The sequence below is a fragment of the Trichomycterus rosablanca genome, chromosome 1 (assembly GCF_030014385.1).
Source record: "Trichomycterus rosablanca isolate fTriRos1 chromosome 1, fTriRos1.hap1, whole genome shotgun sequence".
NCBI classification, from domain to species: domain Eukaryota; kingdom Metazoa; phylum Chordata; class Actinopteri; order Siluriformes; family Trichomycteridae; genus Trichomycterus; species Trichomycterus rosablanca.
The window spans coordinates 4,267,072-4,283,138 of record NC_085988.1 but is presented as its reverse complement, the minus strand read 5'-3'; the positions used below and the strand labels follow the sequence as shown (position 1 = coordinate 4,283,138).

The following is a 16,067-nucleotide window of genomic DNA, read 5'->3' as shown; positions in this document are numbered from 1 at the left end:
GTTCCTTGTCCTTATTCTTTAGTGAGAACATTTATATTTATACACCCTTAGCACCAGGGCCGGAGTGGGCCCCTTTTTTAGCCCGGGAGTTTCATGCCCAAACCCGGCCCACTTTTTCCATGGAGGAGGAATTTGAATAAATAAAACAGCAGCTAGCTCTTACAATGCCTTTTTATTGGGTATAAGTTCAGGTGTATGTTGGTAAGTTAACAGAAAACACTTCACTTAAACATGTTTAATTCAAATTTAAATCAGATAAAGATTTAAAAGGTAAAAAAAAATTTAATAAAGATGAAAACGTATTTACATTTGTACAGGAGCAATAAGTTGAAATAAAAATAATTTGAAATTAAAATTGCATTTGTCTTCCCAACAGAGAGGTGCTCTATTGTTAGGTTTACACTAAACTCTTAAGTAGCTTCACTACACACATATTTAGTGGCTACCTACAGCATCAAAAGCCTCCTAAGCAGTGCACAGGTTTCTGCAACTTTATTAATAACGGTGTGATTGTCTGTAGATATGATAATTTCCTTCTCTGTGTACATTAACATGAAGGCCTCCAAGAGTTCCTGTTTACCTATTTCATTTGGGCTGATTTTAATGCATTTTCAGCATTCTCAATATCTGGGTACTGGGTATCATTTAGAATCCATCACATCTGTTAGTTTTTTAGTTAATTTGTATTCTCTCTACCTGTCTCTGTGGGGGCGGCACGGTGGCTTAGTGGGTAGCACTGTTGTCTCACAGCAAGAAGGTCCTGGGTTCGAACCCCAGGTGGGGCAGCCCGGGTCCTTTCTGTGTGGAGTTTGCATGTTCTCCCCGTGTCTGCGTGGGTTTCCTCCGGGGTCTCCGGTTTCCTCCCACAGTCCAAAGACATGCAAGTGAGGTGAATTGGAGACACTAAATTGTCCATGACTGTGTTTGATATAACCTTGTGAGCTGATGAGTCTTGTGTGATGAGTGGCTACCGTTCCTGTCATGGGTGTGACCAAGGTATGAAACATGACGTTAAAATCCTAATAAACAAACAAACTACCTGTCTCTGTAGTCTGGCCTCACCAGCAGGATCAGACTGGCTTACCTGCTGCTCTGAGGCTAAAAAAAACATTCCATTAAGGGTTAGCCTATTTTGCTGAATAACATAACATGCTTGAAGTTTTTTTTTTAGCCTATATTGTGATGGTGTAAAATTGATAGTGATTTAGGCTATTTCTCTCCATTTGTTAAAATAAATTGGGACATCTTTCTGAATGTTTGAACAATTTAACACATATCATGACTATTCTCTATGTTATATTTTACATTACAAATAACTATCTTAGTTTAAATAACTTTGTTAGACTATCCTCTACCTGTCCCTTCAGTAGTCAGTAGCTTATCATCAGAAGTTTATCATCAGTACAGTAGCGTCGGAACAAAAACATTCCATTAATGAGTTAGGGTATTTAATATATTACACTTCAAATTATGTTTATTATTTTCAGCTTGAAACTGGATATTTGTGATTAATGGTGTGTATTGGGTTCTACAAAATCCACTGACTGATGGTTTGCACTATTCTGTTGCTATATTTACTTTTACCGGCGCTCCAGAAAAGACGCCTCGTGGACCAAACCAACTTAAACATTTGGGAGGGGGGATTCCCTCAGATGGTAGAACCCATCTGATCTACTGTGATGTGGGGGCTGCGCTGAATGGAGAATGAATGAAAGAAAAAGATCAGATAAGTGACAAATTAGTGTCAAAATTATTTTTCCCATCCAACCGGCCCAAACTCGGGATTGACATGAACCGGCCCATCGGGAATCCTCCCGGATCTCCCGATTAGCCACTCCGGGCTTGCTTAGCACTGACACCCATCTTAAATTCAAGCAACTGAATTTCTAGCCTTGTCTGTTTTATATGCTCCACCTGAGGATCACACTTTGCAGTTTGTTTCTCCAGATGGACCTTGTATAATCCATCTTATTTACACCCAACTTGAAAGAAAGAGACAAAAATAGCATGTTATGATCAAACATAGCTATTTGTGTTCTACATATTTCAGATATTTGGTAAGACATGTTTACTGTTCTAAGCTGAGTTTTGGAGGTGGATGGTCCCTCATTTGATTCGGAACTGCCCATCACATTCTGTTAGAGGACAGTGTTTTTTTTTTTTTTTCTTCTTTGCATTAATTATTATTATATTTATTAGGATCTACAGGGACATTTAGGTCACTAACAATTGCAGGAGGCTCAAAACCACTCCACCAATCACTGGAGAGATGGCAATAAAAAGTGTTCAGACTGTACCAATGCAGTTCTTAATATTCCAGTTTATGCACTACTAACTAATGATTTACATGTAATGAACAGACAGTTTTTGTATTTAATTTTTATCTGCTGCCATGTGCATCTGATTCCACTTGGATTACACCTAGATGTACTAAATTAAAGAAAAAAAAAACGTAAAAAATCGAAACAAATATATTAAACAATTTTACCTATCCTTCTGCTTAATGTTAAATTATGGTTAAGTTTTTTTTTTTATTAATTTAAACTCACGCATTAACTCTGTAAGCATTTTTTTTTATTATTTTGCCATTTGCGACGTCTTTTTTTACGGACGCTGCTGCATTACTTTCACGTCTAAAACGTTCTCATCATCTGCACACGCAAACATTAAAATGAACAGTTCTATTGGTGTAAAATATGACGGACTACTTTTTCTTTCATTCACATCCATGGTGAATCCATTTATCGCCACTCGATTGAGAATGCCTGTTTATAGGTAACCATGAACGTGCTTCTGCTGGGTTCAACCTACTCAGACTTGAGTAATCTAATGCTGAACCACTTTTGTGGAACTGAAAACTCCGGTTATGACACGGTGAGATAAGTCAACTCAGAGTTCAGGTTTAAGTTTGAGGTTTGTTAAACCCGCTTTCTGGAATACCCCCCTGATGTATAGATTTTAGTATCATATCGGTGTTGTGTAAATACAGCAGTGTATATTTTATGTGTTTTTAGCTTTTGTTGATGTTATTCGTATCATTTCTTAATAATTTGTAAACTTATTTTAATGGATCCTTTCAGTCAGGGCTGGTGGTGGAAAGGTGCTGGTGAGGTGCTGTGAAAACATCCAGTTCTGATTTGGTTCATTATGTTAGAGCCATGGCATTAAAACAGGTTTAGCTTTGTTCTTTTGTAAGAGGTGAAATGACGCTCGTCACACTGATGATGACTCAGATCATGATACTGACACTATAGGAAAGTAATTAATGGCATCTAATGGCAAAGTTTGGGGTTGTAATCTGGAGACTGGGAAGGCTGCTCCAGGATATTACAGGACTGATTGGTGATAATTGTACCAGTTTAGTTGGAAAGTTCAGTTTCACCACAGAAAGCAGAACATTTCTTCCCAAAATACCCTGGTCTTTATATAAAGTTCCTACAGCAAGAAAAAAATTCCCACTCCACCTCTATCCTTGATTGTGCTGCATTGCTTAACTGAAAAAATGTAATTTAAAGCAAAATCCAGGTCTGTAATGTGAATAGCGGCCTGATACAATAATAAAACAGGAGCTTCCTTACTAGGATATGGGCTACATCTTTGTGAGCTTCTACTAGATATGATTTTTTTTTTTACAACTAAAACAGAACTCATTATTTTGTGTTGTCTGGTACAATCAGATAACCAACACTTGTTAAAATGTGTTTATTTGGGGGAAGGCTGTAATAATCACTTGGAATTCTGATGAATCTTTAAAAACAACTGAAGTCTTTACACTTTTAATTGTTGGAAATAAAAGCTGGAAATAGTAGTGCATTGTTTAAAAAAAAAGGATGCACTTCAAGAAGGCCTTCAAATTACATATTTTAAATGCATAGTGTTCTAGTAATGCTAAATGGATGAGCATTTAAACACTAGACATACAGTATTTCATATAAACACTTTTTTCTGTTCTTAAATGAACATTGCTGCTGTTGTTAGCAGGTGTAATGTGTTAGGAAGAAGAAGATTGTGTGATTATGCAACACTTCACAAATATGAAAGAATAGAGCTGATAATGTAAGATTTAGTTTTTATCAGTTGTGCCTCAGCTCCAACACAACCAGTAAAACCAGTACATACAATAATGAAGCAAATGGTGGAGAACATATTGAACCTCCTTATTTACTCTCATGAGATTTTAGGCTCAGAATAATCAGTACTAAATCTATAAAGATTCATGTTATTCACATCTGAGCAAAACCTCCAAACTACTAACTCTGTAGAGACCAAAACTAACACTATAAACCAGCTTCTTTTTTCTTTTTTTTCTTTTTTAATGTGGTTGTAACTTGTAGCTCCCCAATTCACCAGCAAGTCACAAACCAACTAAAGCAAACAGCACATGGAGATAAAGTAGTTTCTACTAGATGAGCTCCAGCTGCTGATTGTTAGCTGTAATGAAGTGAAGGAGTTACCACCCGCCCCCAATCCCAACCAAAGCCAGCAGCTCTGTTCAAAATGTCCTACTGCCCCAGTATATACTGCATACTAATCCTATAGTAGTGTGTACTATAGTATGCAGTATGATTAAACTGAACCATCTTCTGGTTTACTGCTTCATCTTGGAACTTGCTGTCAGTTCAATTCTCTTTTAAGAGTTCTTCTAAACTCAAGTCCTCTCAGTGTTGGAACATCTTTAATTAACATGAGCTAAATAAATAATAAAAGGTTTTTCCTTCGTGTACCTGTTTCAGCATAATGTTTAGTATTTCATTATAGAAGCTGTATGGTGGTGCAGCTAGTATTGTGGAGACCTGGGTTCAATTCTCACCTCTTGATGGTGGTACTTTGATCAGTTTGGCATGTTCTCTTCAAGTTTGTCTTCCTCTGTATAATGTTAATAATAATAAAGCTTGTATTTAGGAGAAGTAGTGAGTGAGTGAGGTGTTTCCTGTACAGAGTGAATGATTGTACTGTATCACATCCTCCACCTCAGCACCTGCAGTCGATCCCAGCTGCAGCAGTGCAGTTACTGTACACTTCCACTCACCCAGGTTTTTGTACAACCATATAACACTGTGTGAAGACATCGTTACCACTGATCTCATGGTAACTCTGACAGTAATAATCTCCTGCATCTCCAGTCTCAATTCTACTGATGGTCAGAGTGAAGTCAGATCCAGATCCACTGCCACTGAAGCGATCTGAAATACCTGATTCTCTGCTGTCAGCACCATAGATCAGGAGTTTAGGAGCTTCTCCAGGTTTCTGCTGATACCAGGCTAAATAATTAGCACCAAAAAAACTGTAAACATCAGAACTGGTTCTACAGTTGATGGTGACTGAGGCTCCTGGATCAACATGTTTTACTGCAGGACTCTGAGTCACAGTCACCTGACCTCTGGAACCTGAAAACAATAAGAAAAATAAAGACGTTCACTACATGAAGAACCATGAGGAGTTTGAAGATCATCTAGTGGATCTTCTCCACATGGCAGAGTCTCCTCACCAGTAAAACATAAAGCATTGTGTTACCTTGAGTGCAGAGAGCCAGTGTGCAGATGAAGATGGAGATGAAGGTCATGGCTGATGTGGGTGAAGATGCTGGTCAGCAGCTCTTAGTCATGAGGTGTTAAACTCACAGAGCTTTAAACACTGACAGAGCACTGAAGCATGTAGTGTGTGTGTGTGTGTGTGTGTGTGTGTGTGTGTGTGTGTGTGTGTGTGTGTGTGTGTGTGTGTGTGTGGAATCACTGGAGTGGAACAGAGGTTTTTGTACGACGGCTTCATTGGAATGTATCACTGTGCTACACTTTTGGTGGAGGAACCAAACTCAGCGTCAGTAAGTAGTTTTATTTCTTCTATATTAAAAACATTTTTATTTTTAATATTTATTAATCTTCATATAAACAAGAGAAAAAATAAGTATTAATAACAATAAATAAACAGTAACTGAATATTTAACCTTCAATAAATACTGTGGTACCTTGTAACTCGACGTCCCCTACTTGAAATCTTTGAAACTTGACGCCCTTCGTGGAGAAATTTGTACCTTTAAACTCGACTTTTAACTTAAACTCGAACTGTGTGGGACTGTCGCTTTGTTCACATTAATGCTGTCCGTGATCATGATAATGCTTTGCTATCATTGCAAAAGGAAAGTGCACAATAAAAAGCAGCACCGTGATCCACATCAACCACAGAGCATCATAAAATCATAACCGCTGCTTACCTGAGCTTCTCTTCTTCACATTGAGGCCAAATCTACATCAGTGTGTTGTTACATCAGGGATTTAATCCACTTGTTTTTCTTCTTGGAGACTTTTGGAGACGAACATGGACTCTTTTTACTTCTATAACTCCAGATCAGAATTAGTTAGAAGCTAAAAATGTAATATGGTGATTGTCAACAACATTTAACACAGGAATAAATTGTTGGTAATGGAATATAATATTATAATATTATTTTTAATTTATATAATAAAATATTCACATAATGAAATATATGCAGTTCCACAGAACCATGAAACACATTAACAGATTTCACAAACATCCTTATGGGAAAAAAACCTTGAAACTCAGTGCCACGCCCAGAACCAATTGACAATAAGTTAAGGTACCACTGTATATACAATTACTAAATATTCAATCTTTACTAAATACTTACAGTTTCTGAATATTAAAGACTGAATAAATGTGCAGGTGTTTTGATGGTAAATATAAAGCTGGTCTCTGGCTGATGAAGTTTGGTGTAAACTGGTATGAGTGACTGGTGCTGATGTAAAATCCAGACGAATGCTGCTGTGTGTTTGTGCTAAACAATGAATATTTCTGTAATCAGCTACATCTGGATGTGCTGCAGTCAGTTGTGTTGAATGCTAAAGTAATAAGAGTTGATATTGAATATGTGCTAACAGAAGCTTGCAGATGTTTCTACTGAACTGCAGTGAGGTGAGAACAGTGTGCAGCAGCACTGCATTGATGATTGAACACAGATGAAGGTTTCCAGTCTGGATGCTTAATAAGCAGTAAGGAGGAAATGATGTGGAAACGTTTCTAAATGGGACTTTTTGTTCTGTTTCTCCTGTACAGCCGGTCCCACGGTGAAACCGTCCGTGTCTCTGCTCCCTCCCTCCTCTCTGCAGCTGTCTGAGGGATCGGCCTCGCTGCTCTGCCTGCTGTCTGGTTACTCTCCACAGGGGGCGCTGGTGAGCTGGACTGTGGACGGCACAGTGGTGAAGGACGGGGTGGTGACCGGCGCAGAAGAACAGAAGGTGGATGGTTGGAGGCGTGGCAGCACCCTGACCCTCAGCAAAGCACAGTGGGAAAAGGGGGAGGAGTTTGGCTGTAAGGTCTCTCACCATGGTGTCGATCATCCCGTCGTATTCAGAAAGAACCAGTGTGAAGGCTAACAGCTCCCAGATAGAACTGAACATGGAGACACTTCCACATGCTTCTACAATGGAGTTTCAGTTCTACACAATGCTGCATTTCTGTCTTTCCTCTGTTCAGTGTCCTGTTGCTCTTCCTGTAGTTTTGCTGTGCTGAAATAAAGCTTGATTTTGGACATTGTCTGGTCTTTTCTTCTAGTTCATCATCATGATGAGTGTTAGGAGAGAAGATCTTTAGCTGGAGATTCAGTGCTGTGTGTTGTGCTTCAGTGAGTTTGGATGAAGGAAGTTGAACATCTGGTGAAAGTGCTGCTCTATTCTGGGAGAAAGCAGATCACTCAGCCGTCTTCATGCAAATCTCACTTTCACCCCCATGTTCTCTCACTTTAGCTTCTACTCATTATAATTAGCTGATTTTGAATGGTTGTTGGGGGGCTGGTTTCACTTCTTAAATTAATGCTGCACCCCTTTAGAAATGTGAATAAACACTTCTTGCTGTAACACAGAGAAATCATGAAGAAATGAAGCATTGAAGGTCATCACATATACACACGTTCTTTTATTCACCTTCAGGAGGAAAGATCAGACCTCAGAGTAAATACATGTGAATAAGGAGAACATCAGTAGTACCAACACTAGATATTTTCTCCAACCCAGAAGTTAAAGTTCAGAGGTGATTCCACTCTCAAACAGCTATATTAAGGTTTTTTGAAGGAGTTATTTCAGATTGTTCATTTCAACACCAACCACGTCCACATATTTATGCTCCTTCATTCATTATTACACTTTTGAGTAGTCAAGAGCAATAGAAGATCCTTTAAAACTGCATCCATTAAAAGTCTTTAAATTTAGACATTTTTGTCTGTGGTTTTATTAGAATGATGAAATCCCTGAATGTGTCACTCATAGATGTAATACTGCCACCTTGTGGTAATAGAACTGTCAGCTTAAACACTTGAAACAATTACATGAAGAAAAACTAAAAACATACTACATGACCAAAAATATGTGAACACCTGACCATGACCATGTTTAAGTGAATTTGATAAATTTTAACAAAGCAGAACTTTCATATTCATGTATATTTCACTTCATCTCTAGTTCAGTAAAGTTTGCTCCAGATCTGCCATCATTTTATATATGTGTTAGTGTGGAAAATAGAACCGACTTCTTAAAGGCTGTTTCTCTTAAACTCCACACATCTTCCGCTGAGTCCAAAATCCATCCTAGTTTTATTAACACCTGTATTGGAATATGAGGAGTTTATTGTCTGTCACCTCATCTTAACCTGCTTGCTTATTTTTCAGTTCACTTGAACAGTCTGGGTCACCCTGACCCGCATAAGAAACTTGTTTTTCACATATTGATGCAGATGTTACTTATCAGATGTGCTTCGCATATTTTAGCATGTCTGGTCTGAGCAGGGGTGTATTTCAGAATGTGGGTTTAACAAACTTTAAACCTAACCATGAGCTCCGAGTTGACTTATCCCATAGCCAGAGTTTTCAGTTCCACAACAGCTGATCAGTGTTATCTTAATCAGTTCTGAGTAGATTGAACCCAGCAGAAGCGCGTTCACGGTTACCTATATTTACATTTACATTTTCGGCATTTAGCAGACGAACAAAGGACAACAAAGGACAGGACCCAAAGTGGCGGCCCTGAGGAAAACGAGCCGGCGTCAGGAACAAGCTGAGGGCTAGGGCATACCGAGCTCCCCTGCCTAGTATCCTGTTAGCCAACGTCCAGTCTTTGGACAACAAGCTCGACGACCTCCGGGCCAGGATCAAGTTCCAGAGAGACATTTGGGACTGCAACCTTATTTGCTTCACTGAGACATGGCTGAACCCAGCGGTACCGGACCACGCCATCCAGCCGGCCGAGTTCTTCTCGGTGTACCGCATGGACAGAACAATGAAGTCAGGAAAGTCAAGAGGAGGTGGCGTGTGCATGATGGTAAACAGCAGCTTGTGTGATAACACCAATGTCCTTACTCTTGCATGCTCCTGCACACCTAACCTGGAACTTCTGGCACTCAAGTTTCGTCCTTTTTATCTTCCTCTGGAATTTACTTTGGTTATTGTCAGCACCGTTTATATATCCCACCTCGGGTGAACACGGACACTGCACTGTGTAAACTTCATGACACACTCACACAGTTTCAGACTCATCACCGGGACGCTGCGCTTATTGTGGTTGGTGATTTTAACAGCGCTAACCTCAAACGTGCAGTACCAAACTTTTGCCAGCACATCACCTGCCCCACCAGAGGAGAAAGGACACTGGATCATTGTTACACTCTGTTTATAAGGCACAATCTCATCCACCGATTGGAAAGTCGGACCACGCTGCCATCTTCCTCATGCCTAAATGGGGAATTCCTCAAGGGGTCCTGTTTCCGGTGGTACGCACGCTGAGACGCACGCTGAGACTGTAGCCTAGTTGTTTGTTTGTTTGTTTGTTTGTTTGTAGCCATTAGCTAAATAACTTTTTATATACAGTACGTATGTTTTAAACGTTAATCTTTCGCGCGTAGTTGATATAGAGTGTTATTTTGTCTATCGTAAAAAAGCACTTTTGTTTACTAAAGTAAATCCGTGCTTGTGAAAACTTCTGCTACCGGCATCCTAACGAAGCCGGTTTTAGTTTGATTTGTAATTCAGCGCATAAACATTTTATTCATCCAGAATGAAAACCGCTTTCTGTCCGCACGAAGCACGTTTGTGTTTGTTTGTTTTTGTATTTTAGCGCTTCAACACCTTTGTTTTGTGGAGAGTTAAAGCCGTTTTCTGTTCTTAGGAACCGCGTTCTGTTTATTTGTTTTGTACACGAGCGCATAAACACCGTTTTCCTTTAGAATTACAGTCGGTTTTGTCGGACACAAAGCGCGTTTGTATTTGTTTGTTTTTGTAGTTCAGCGCTTAAACACCTTTGTTTTATGGGGAGTTAAAACCGTTTTCTGTCTGTAGGAACCGCATTCTGTTTATTTATTTTGTACACCAGCGCATAAACACCGTTTTCATTTAGAATTACAGCCGTTTTATCAGAACGAAGTGTGTTTGGTTGTTGGTTTTTATATTCAAGCTTATCAACGCCTGTTTCGTCCGGAATTAAAGCCGTTTTTCTGTGACTACCAGCAGAACCGCCGGTGAAACCAACATAAACATCAACTTCAACTCATCCTCTAAAGCTAAGTACATTTCTTTGTTGTAATAGCTTTATTTCCCTGTATCGAGTGCAACATGTTCAGTTATTCCTTCTCCGTGTTTAGTGATAACTTTATATGTGATGAGTGTAGATTAGTTGTTAGTCTGACGGAGAAGATCTCAGTGTTAGAAGGGCGCATTCGGGCGTTAGAACAGACTACTACTAGTGAGTGCTTAGATACAGCTGTAGCAGTCCCGAATGCCAGCAGTTCAGTTGTAGAACCCCAGACTCCAGCATAAGAGCCCTCACAGCGGGGCGACTAGGTGACGTCTCGGCGACATAGTCGTAGGGCAAAGCACCGACCATCTCAGTTGCACGTGTCCAACAGGTTTTCCCCACTCAGTGAGACACCCGCTGAGAAGCCTGTTAATGTAAGTGCTCTGGTTATAGGAGATTCTCAGCTCCGACACGTGCGTATTGCAACCCCCATAGAGACACCAGCAACCATAGTCACCTGTATTCCGGAGGCCAGGGCGCCTGACATCAGAGCAAATCTAAAAGTGCTGGCTAATGCTAATCGTAGATTTTCGAAGATTGTTATCCACGTCGGCACTAATGATGTTCGTTTACGGCAGTCTGAGGTTACTAAGAATAATGTTAAAGAGGTGTGTGAGTTAGCCAGGTCGATGTCTGAGGCAGTAGTGTGCTCTGGCCCCTTACCAACTCGACCCAGAGGCGAAACCTACAGCAGGTTGTTGTCGCTGAACCGCTGGATGTCTAAATGGTGCTCAGAAAACTGCATTGATTTTGTAGATAACTGGTCCACCTTTGAGGGAAGGCCTGGTCTTTTGAAGCGGGATGGTGTCCACCCCACGTGGGAGGGTGCTGCTCGCATTTCTTGCAGCATAGGTGACAGGCTTTACCACCGCGTTAGCAGCAGATAGTGTTAAATGACTATCCAGAGCCAAGACCAGGCAGCAGACAAACAGACCTAACCAACTGTCTGCGAGTCGCCATTGGACGTCACCTGGAATCCTTAGGTCACAAACCATTGAGACTGTGTCTGTTTACCGTGGCAGGTGTAAGCCAAAACAAAATCAAAAAGTATGTCATAATAACTTAATTAAAATTAATCTAAATGAGCATTATGAAAACCATAGTAAGGCTAAACTAAAGTTAGGACTTCTAAACATCAGGTCACTTGCATGCAAAACAGTAATTGTAAATGAAATAATTACAGATAATTGTCTTAGTGCACTTTGTTTAACCGAGACCTGGGCTAGACCTGATGAGTATCTAGGTTTAAATGAAGCATCTCCTCCAGGTTACAGTTATGAACATAAGCCACGTCTTAGTGGTCGTGGTGGAGGAATAGCCACAATTTATGATAAAGACATAGGTCTTATTGTAAAATCATCTCCCATAACAAACTCGTTTGAAGTTCATATCTCTGACATAACCAATAAATGTTCATCTGATAAAACTAGTATGTTTAAGCTGGTTACTGTTTATCGACCCCCTGGTCCTTACTCAGAATTTCTTAACGAATTTGCCTATTTTCTTTCTAAATTAGTCTTATCAACTAAGAAAGCTTTAATTGTTGGTGACTTTAATATTCATTATGAGGATAAGTGTAATCCACTCAAAATTGCGTTTGATTCTATTTTAGGGACCCACTCACCGCTGTAAACATACCTTAGATTTAATACTTACTTATGGTATGAACCTAGACAACCTGGAAATTGTACCACAGAATGACTTAATTTCTAATCACTCCCTACTAATGTATGAAGTGTCCCTGTCCAATAATATACAGCAACCACATCGTTTTAAATGTAAGCGCACTATTACATCTGCAACTGCAGCAGCGTTCATAAACTGCCTACCAGAATTACCAAATATATCAGCATCAGAACCTAAAGAACTAGATCAGGCAACTCAAAACCTAGAGACCGTATTGCGCACAACCTTAGATAACGTAGCCCCACTCAAAACTAAACTGATTAGGGAGAAAAAACTTGCTCCTTGGTACAATGACCACACATGCACACTTAAGCAGCACGGAAATTAGAACGCAAGTGGCGTCACACTACACTGGAGGTGTATAAGATTGCTTGGAAAGATGCTCTAACTGAGTATAAACATGCACTTATAAAAGCTAAATCTTTATATTATTCGTCCCTAATAGAGAAAAATAAAAACAATCCTAGATTCCTTTTTGAGACAGTGTCCAAATTAACTAAAAACGTCAATGAAACTGAATCTAATATACCACCCGACTGTACCAGCGATGATTTTTTAAAATTCTTTAATGACAAGATAGAAAAAATACGACTTCAGAGTCAAAATGTGTCACTTGCCAATGTTAAGTATGGACTCACTCCGAGCAGCATTGGTGATAATAGTAACGAGTTAATCCAACTAAATTCCTTTAATCCAATCTCCCAAAATGAACTAACTGTGTTGATTAAATCATCTAAGTCATCATCATGTATACTCGATCCTGTTCCAACTCGTTTACTTAAAGATTTACTCCCAGCTATTGTAGAGCCCCTGCTTACATTAATCAATGCATCCCTTAGCCTTGGGTATGTACCTAAATTGTTTAAAAGTGCCGTTATTAAACCCCTGATTAAAAAACCTAATCTTGATCCACATGTTTTATCTAATTATAGGCCAATTTCAAACCTTCCTTTTGTCTCTAAAATATTAGAAAAAGTCGTTTCCAAACCATTATGTTCTTATTTGAATGAAAATTGTATTCATGAAAAATTTTAATCAGGATTTAGACCCAATCATAGTGCTGAAACCGCATTAATTAGAGTAGTTAACGAGTTGTTAATGTCTTCTGATAATGGATGTGTCTCTTTTCTTGTTCTATTAGATCTTAGTGCAGCGTTTGATACGGTCGATCATAACATTTTGCTGGAGAGGCTAGAAAATACAATAGGTGCTAAAGGACTCGCACTCTCTTGGTTTCAATCATATCTGACTGACCGCTCGCAATTTGTTTATGTAAATAATAAATGCTCGGAAACTACAAAAGTAAAGTGTGGTGTTCCACAGGGGTCGGTACTGGGACCACTATTATTTACACTCTATATGCTTCCACTAGGTGAAATTATTCATAAGCATGGCATAAAATTTCACTGCTATGCAGATGACACACAGCTGTATATATCAGCCAAACCAAATGATACTGACACAATCAGTAAGATAGAAGATTGTGTAAACGACATAAAAAACTGAGGTTTTACTTGTTGGCTAAAGCTGCAAGAGACAAGTTGTCTAACCTGGTGCTAAACCTAAACACTTTCTCTGTTACTCCCAGCCCAGATGTAAAAAACTTGGGTGTCACACTAGATTCAGATCTTTCCTTTGATACACACATTAATAATATTACTAGAGTTGCTTTCTATCATTTGCGTAATATTTCTAAAATAAGAAATATACTATCTGTTAATGACGCCGAAAAACTGATCCATGCGTTTATAACTTCTGGGTTAGATTATTGTAATGCTCTTCTAACTGGATGCTCTGGTAGATCCATACACAAACTCCAGTTAGTTCAAAATGCAGCAGCTCGAGTGCTAACTGGAACTAAAAAATTTGATCATATTAGTCCTGTTCTATCATCTCTACACTGGCTGCCAGTTAAATTCCGCATCGATTACAGAATACTTTTACTAACCTATAAAGTGCTACATGGTCTGGCTCCACGGTATCTGAGTGAGCTTATTAATCACTACAGCCCAGCGCATCCACTTCGTTCACAAGATGCAGGGTTACTTATAGTTCCTAAAATTAAAAAGACCACAGCTGGTGGAAGAGCATTTTCTTACAAAGCTCCACAACTTTGGAATAATCTTCCTGCCTCTGTTCGGGATTCGGACACAGTCTCAATGTTTAAGTCTAGACTGAAAACATATTTATTTTCTCAGGCTTTTGATTAGTATAGACAAAGGCGCAGAGCTTGGGGGTTCTTGGTCATAGAAACTTGTGGTGATCAGGGATGTTGGGTTGCTGTCGTTCTGCCTCTCTTGTCCGATCACTCCGGTTTGGGTAGGAGAGGTGGGCGCTGATGTCCTGTGAAAGCCTTCATGACCTTGTTACCTGCTCGCTCTCCCTTTTAGTTATGCTGTAATAATTAGGGCTGCCGGAGTCTAAAACTCTCTGTAAAACTGTTTTACTCAACTAGCATTGTACATTATTAACTACATTCTCTGTTGTTTTACCCCAAGGGCATTCTGATGGAAACCTGTTTACCCGCCGAGGTTAAGGATTAAAGTCGAGACTGCCGTGACAACGATGCTGCTCCTGCCGGATGTGACGGGTCTGGAGTAATTGCACCAAGAATGACAAGAACTCACTACAGACTTTATTGAAGACTAGAGTGAATAACAACTCTATTATTATTTATTTATCTATTTATTACCAGTTATAACTTTTAGATAATTTACTTCTGTTTGTATGCTTTGTGTAAATCATGCATTTATTTAAAGTATCCTCCAGACCACCCAAGAAGGATGGGCCCTGCTGAGTCTGGTTCCTCTCAAGGTTTCTTCCTGTAATTTTCAGGGAGTTTTTCCTTGCCACAGTCGCCCTCGGCTTGCTCAACAGGGGTTTTTGTATCTGTTGGTCCTGGATTTTGTAAAGTTGCTTTGAGACAATGTCTATTGTTAAAAGCGCTATATAAATAAAGTTGACTTGCCTTGACTTGACTTAAATTTAAACAAAGGCTGAAACAGGAGTTTCCGGTTCTGAGGGAGGTCGCATGCTGGACGGACCAAACGGTGGCTGCCTTACAGGACGCTCTGGATGACGCAGACTGGAATATGTTCCGAGAGAGCTCCGCTGATGACGTCAGCGTGTTTACGGAAGCGGTTGTGGGATTTGTTGGGAAACTGGTGGACGATACGGTGGAGAAAACCGTAGTGAAAACTTTTCCCAACCAGAAGCCGTGGGTGGATAAAACCGTCCGTGGCGCTCTGAACTCTCGCACCGCTGCCTACAACGCGGGGCTCATCAGCGGTAACATGGAGGAATATAAAGCTGCGTCTTACCGAGTACGCCGAGCGGTGAAAGAGGTGAAGCGGCGCTACGGGGAGAAAATAGAGACACAGTTCCAGCAGAGTGACTCTAGAACCCTGTGGCAGGGACTACGGACCATCACGGACTACAGAAGCCCACCCTCCAGACTGGTGAGTGCGGACGCGTCTCTGGCAACCGAACTGAACACTTTCTACGCTCGCTTCGAGGCTGCAGCCGGCAACGCCAACAGCGCTAACGATGCTAACAGCGCTACCGGTGTGACCAGCATGCAGACAGAGCTCGTCTGACCCCTCATCATCAGGGAGAGTGATGTACGGAGAGCTTTCAGGAGAGTGAACACCAGGAAAGCAGCAGGACCGGACGGGATCGCCGGCCGAGTCATCAAAGCCTGCGCGGATTAGCTAGCACCGGTGTTCACGGTGATCTTCAACTTATCCCTGACCCAGTGCATCGTACCAGCGTGCTTCAAACAGTCCGTCATCGTTCCAGTCCCGAAGA

The 16,067-nt window shown here is 40.3% G+C and overlaps 1 long non-coding RNA gene and 1 pseudogene across 1 annotated transcript; both read left to right on the top strand.

The window, feature by feature from the left end:
- The window catches only part of LOC134316941 (zinc finger protein 850-like), a 1,214,164-nt pseudogene that overhangs the window by 461,856 nt on the left and 736,241 nt on the right, over positions 1-16,067 (top strand).
- LOC134318003 (uncharacterized) lies at positions 5,725-7,551 on the top strand. Its single transcript, XR_010013316.1, has 2 exons — positions 5,725-5,821; positions 7,072-7,551. It is a non-coding gene; the product is annotated as an uncharacterized LOC134318003 (long non-coding RNA).